Raw genomic sequence first — 6,171 nt, 5'->3', positions numbered from 1 at the left:
ATATATATATAACAAATCACCTCAACCTTTCTGTCTCTTCTTGGTTTTGATCCAATATTTCAACATTGATTCGAAAACACTGGTTACCATCCTATTTCCTCTAAATGCTGGTGCTCAAATGCTGAATATCTTTGAGACAACTTGTTTTCTGTGTGATACTTATCCTTACTTTGGGAGAAAGAATATTACCTCTTAAAGAAAGACTATACATTAATCTGACTTCATCCAGGGACAGCTCTTCTATTATTCAACAAAGGGCTCAGCAGTGAATAGCACAGGTATAAGAAGGGGCTGTCTGAAACTCTAATCACATAGTCTCTCTGTTTGTAAGTCAATAACATCATAAATACAACACCACAAACAGTTCAAGCTTGTTTGGGTTACAACCATATGTAAAGTACAGAGACTCCAAGGGTCTTTGAAGGGTTGAGGCTCTGCTTATATCATTAGAGGAAATCTGCAAGGTTGGATAGCTCAGCTTCAAAGAAGAATACCCCCCTTGCCTAGCAAGTAATTAATAATTCACCAGGCAAACAAACATTGATCTCAGAGAATATACCTTTAAAGCAAAAAACAGTACACACGACACACTAACATCAGCAGAGTGTGTGCAAGTGCATCAACACAAACACACGCTAAGTAAGGAGTTTTAAAATAGTACCTGGAATGGAAAATAGTATTATGGATATAGTGTGATGCTGATATCCTTTGTGTCTCTGGGGCGCTGTTGAAAAATCTGTTTTTCTTCCTGTAACCAGGGCCATCATTTGACGCCACAGGGACGTTGTTGGTGGTGTAGAAAAACTATGAGCTCCTGAAAAAACTAATTTCTCCTCCAGGTAGATAGGGGGCGTTCTCTAGATGCCAAAACAGAACTTCTTTGTTTTTTTTTATATATTCCTTGGTTATCTTTGTTTGTATGGCAAACTAGCTGCTTTATTTGAAGCCACATGACAGGATACAAACGCTGGCGGTGACCTTCTAGAACTTGAGCTGCTTTACTTACATTCTGGTGTGGTGCCTTTGCTCAAATTGCCCTGCAATGCCAAAGAAACGGGATCATTTTTCTGCAATGAATTTCAGAGTTCCATGATGTCATTGACGGCAACCCCGAACCCCAAACTGTCTTTTTTTTATATTGCAAGCAATAGGAGAAGCAATACACACCAAATATGGGAAACAAGATTCTCAACAAAACAAAGAAGCCTGTTAAATTTATAGTCTAGGTTTACATATATGAATATTCTAATTTAAGCAAGCTGATTGGTCCTCTATGAGGTCATGCAATAAGATAAGTGGGAAAAGGGAGTTTAGGGCAATGTGTGTGTGAAAGTTGTAAATTCTAGCTTGTAGTCTTGGTCCTGCGTAAGATATGCATGCGCTTCATTGAGAGAATAACAATAATTAACAATAAACAATAATTTAGACAATAATGGATTAAACTTGCTAATGAAGGTCTGGCTAGTCTACACAGCATTCTGGGATGGGTGAAAAACTAGCATTTACTAGCATTTCTTTAAACCAATCACAATCGTGATGGGCAGCACTAAGCACCGTGCAGAGCCACAGTGCCGCTAATAAATAGCATTGGGAAGGAACCTGTTTTGGTGGAACATGTATGTTCAAAAGTACAGAAAACTCTGAGATTGGACAGAAAATCTAACTAGCTGCCTCAATGTACCCTGCAGAGATCTGAGAAGCAGTTAACCGTAGTCCTCATAAATTGACCGGAGTTAAAATTCCAACACAAAGAAAGCAGAAGGTTACGGACAGCTAGCTGAAAAGAGTGACATTTTTGACGGCAACAGTGCCATCCCTGAAGTGGAACGTCATGGATATAGACTAAAAATGGACTAACAAGGGCAACCTACAATAAAAAAGCACATCATACTATAAGATAATGTAGCAGTCAATACGTGGCACACATACTCAACAAGGCATCACATTTTGCTCAGAGCCTAAGGTAAAGTTTCTGATGTAATGGTCAAGGACTCTGGGCTGTAGTAGAAGAGCTCAGCACACAAATGGTGTTGCTCAACAGACACAAACAGTTTGTTTCTGCTGTGTTGACATACTGTACATAGTAAGAAGTAAGATTGTTGGGATTAGCTGACTGTGGTTAGACACATTTCAATGCTTTCACTTCCGTCTGTGACAATGACTGGTGTCGCCAAGGACAGCCAATGTAACATGCACTGTATTGCTTCACTTGACTACATTTACCAACAACCCTGACTGGACATATATAAAAAAGCGGCACATTTTCTCTATCAGGAGAAAGTGTCATGACAATAATTGATAACTTTCTTTTCTCGCTTTCCTCAGACACACATATATAGCACACTTCTTCTTGCCCTTTTAGACAGATACTACAAAGGTGCCTTCCAATATAAATCAATTGAATGGTTCTCATGAGAGAGCTGCGACATTTGCAGTTAGTGGCTTTCTCCACCAGGCAGAGAGGCTAAGACAACACAGCCTGTCAGCTCTGCCAGGTGTCGATTTCTATGCAAAGGAAGTCTTTCCAAGCCCTGACTAAAAGTTACGTTAAGAGAATGGTGTAGACTGGATCTAAAATTTCAGACTTTATCAAATTTAGATATATGAAATTAAAGTCAAAACTTAAATAAAGCAAAAGTTGGCGTTTAAACAAATGCCATGAAGTCAAATGATTGCAGCTTTTTTTAAATGTTCTAATCCTCTCAATAAAAAGTGACAGTGTCATCTTTATATGACACATACTGTATCTCAGCACTAGAGTTCCTTCACCCACCGTCTAGGTCACCTGTAGGGTACCTACATTTTAAATTTTTTGAAACTGGGTCGATTTAACAGGTATTAAGGTGCTTTTCAACAGTTGCAAATGTAGTTTTAAGGGATATAGGTGAAACTTTTTCCACAAGGGCCAATCTTTATTGTAAAAATACTGTATGTGCAGAAACATGCACAAGTTCACTGTCTGATACCAACATGCAACATATCATCCAATGATTTCCCACTTTTCTTCTAAATCTCTCTCGGTCTCCTATACACACTTTCATGCCCTATGCCCAATTAAACCACAATCTATGCCAATGCTATGCTATACAATGTCCTTTCATTCTTAAACCCTTTAAGTTGGCTCACTGGGAAGCTAATGAATGCCCTCAGCTTTCTAAGTTCTTCAAATCCCATCTGTTTCTCACATCCATCAGACTCCACTTCCCACAAAGGAGCAAGCACCACCACCAGCCATACTCCCTCTTTCCATCTCCCGAGGCTAATGTGTTTGTATGCGCCTATTTTGACACATGCATATAAGCCAATCACTTTTGGCCGCAATCACAGATAATTAGCAGATGAAGAGTTCCATTTACACAATACTTTGTTCTCTGACGGGGCTCCACAGGCTTACTGCTGATATTTGAGCATAGCATATATTTTGCATAACCATGTTTAGACAATCAAGGTGAGCCTTTTCAACCCTAAGGGGTCTGTCCCATTTTAAAGCTCATTGCTCATCTTGTTTCTCATCCACTTATTTAGGAAGGATGACAACATTTTTGAGAAATTGTGCCAACTTCTTTCACTCAGTTTGGTTGCTGCAGTCCCCTGGACTACAACTACATAGCCTCAACATTTTCACACTCCCCTCACATGGACCTTCATGACCACCCATGAATGTAAGAGGTCTTCTGTGGGAGATAGTGTGTGCCACATACATTAGCATCCACATGTTGTATATCCAGTCTTTGACCAATCATCTTGCTGATTGAACCCACACATTGAGAAGCAAGCACTCGTCATTTCAGGCTTGACATGATGTTATAATTCTTTGAGTCAACCTGTCACATCACAAACAGAAGAAGGCCCTTTCTCAAGTTTTGTACTCGAAGAAAAGATTTTTGTGAAATAGCACCACCTCCCCTAATACCAGTGGTGGAGTGTGGAATGTAGAGGTTTACTCAAGTACTGTACTTAAGTACAAATTTAAGGCACTTGTACTTTAGTCAAGTTTTTTTTTTTCATGCCACTTTCACTTCACTACATGTTGGAGAGAAATATTGTACTTTTAACTCCACTACATTTTTCTGACAGCTTTAGTTACTTTACAAATTAGGATTTTTGCAAACAAAACACATAGTTCAATAAGACGTTTATTAAAAAAATTAAACTACCCAACAATATAAAGGCACAGCTGAATGATTAGTCGATTAAACACAGGATTGTTTGTTTGAAGTTGAGCATTTTTCTCACATAATTTTACTTAAGTAACATTTTCAATGCAATGAGTTTTACTTGTAACAGAGTGCGGATCTAAATACATCTTCCACAACTTCCTAATACCACTTTGACCACCCACTTTTTCCCTTTTCTCTGTAAGTAGAACAGGAACTTCAAGTGGCCTATGAAATATTGGATGAAATAGATAAGATGTAAATTATATGATAGTGGTTACCAATGGAAACATGGTCCTTCTACTGTAGAGATAGAACCGGGACATTACGGTTACAATAAATGCATGTTTTGTGTTTTGTTTTTTAAATGCAACTATTTGTAACATCATTTCACCACCCCCCGCATTTCAGAGAAATTTGTTTCAGCTGAAGGCTCTCAGTTTGTGTAATTTTAACAAAGGGATAAGAGACTCTTGCTAAAACGGTGGCATTTTAGTACAAATAGGTACCCATGCGTTTTTTTTCTCATGTATGTGTTTATAGAACTAAGACAGGGCTTTTTATGGACAGACAATGATCCCCATGGGATTTACGGGGGGGAGAGCATCAAAAAATAAGAAGGGGAAAAATAGTGATGGATTGACAGGCATCCTGAGACAGATGTGGAGTGATGGCGTGGGGAGAGCCAGTGATTGATAGACATAAAAAATATAACTGATAGGTTTGACAGCTTGGTAGTGGTGGTGGAATGTGTGTGGGGGTTGTAGCTAGTCACTTGACAATACTTCAGAATTACAGAATGACTGTCTAGTCACTTCCTTGCTGACCCACTCACACACCCAAACACACGCGCCCATACACACACACACACACACACACACACACACACACACACACACACACACACACACACACAGAGCATATTCTCAGAGATACGATAACTAGAGAAAAAGCATTCCCTTCTAACTCCACCAGCCTGTAGTTTCTGTTCTCTACCCCTTTTGGCCTAACCAATTAAGGTGGGCTGGCTTCTGCTTTGTGTGTGGATATAAAGAGCGGCCTCTCATCTGCAATCAATGGCAACACTTATACCAATTAGCCAAGCCTAAGGAATGGGCTGGAGCTGCAGTTGAGAGTGCTCAAACACCGCTAAGGGTTCAGATGGCCATTCAGGATTGGCATCATCAACAGAATTAATAACTGGGATGATCGTTTCCTCTAAGAGTGCTTGTGAGAGATTTTCAGAACCATTTCCATCCATATTAGCTGTTTATTTGCTCTAATCTGACACCTGTGACCAAAATAGTCAAAAAGAAAGACTTGCAGTGATGTAAATAGGATTAGCCAGATACAAATCTCTGCTTCCCAAATCACAATTACAAGAAATAATTCCTATGGGAGTGTGCAGGAGAGGTAGGGACTTATTTTGGGCACACATTTTTGGCAGAAAAAGGTGCATGAATACAGCACAACAGAGAGCTAAATTATCATCTGTGTGTCTGTGTGTGTGTGTGTGTGTGTTTTTGAGCAGAAGTGTGTGTATTTCTGTCAGAATTCTTCTCCATCTCAGTAAACCTCTGTAATTACATCCCAACAGAGGGAGGAATTAAACCCAGTTTCATCTATTGGGTTGATGAATATGCCAGTGTACTGTTATATAGACTTCATATCTGCAGACAAACACACATAAATCTCAGGCTGTGATGGTGCTGCTCTGAAGGCTGTGTAATTAAACATTGTTATATGAGAAAGTGAATTAATCTATAGTCTGTGAATGTGCCATTGGGATACGGTTGATGGCAGGCAGCGTTAGAGAGAGGATGATTTAGCTGACAAGGCTGGTCATATAAAACCTGGGGGACTCGGTTGACGGTGAGCAGAAATGGAGTATAATTTGCAAGGTTCCTAAATGATGCCACTTCATTCATTTTTCAGTGATGAGTGTCATATTGATAAAACAAAGAAAGTCACAAGAACATGATGAAATGCGGAAAGTCACAAAGAATGTAAACAG

At 39.4% G+C, this 6,171-nt stretch overlaps 1 long non-coding RNA gene across 1 annotated transcript in view; it reads left to right on the top strand.

The window, feature by feature from the left end:
• The window catches only part of LOC117955853, a 24,328-nt gene that overhangs the window by 12,325 nt on the left and 5,832 nt on the right, over positions 1 to 6,171 (top strand). Inside the window, exon 2 of the long non-coding RNA XR_004659142.1 lies at positions 4,779 to 4,788. This is a non-coding gene — a long non-coding RNA (uncharacterized LOC117955853). The remainder of the gene's footprint in view (positions 1 to 4,778; positions 4,789 to 6,171) is intronic.

This window comes from Etheostoma cragini, chromosome 13 (genome assembly GCF_013103735.1).
Source record: "Etheostoma cragini isolate CJK2018 chromosome 13, CSU_Ecrag_1.0, whole genome shotgun sequence".
NCBI lineage: Eukaryota > Metazoa > Chordata > Actinopteri > Perciformes > Percidae > Etheostoma > Etheostoma cragini.
This window is presented reverse-complemented; position numbering and strand designations above follow the sequence as displayed.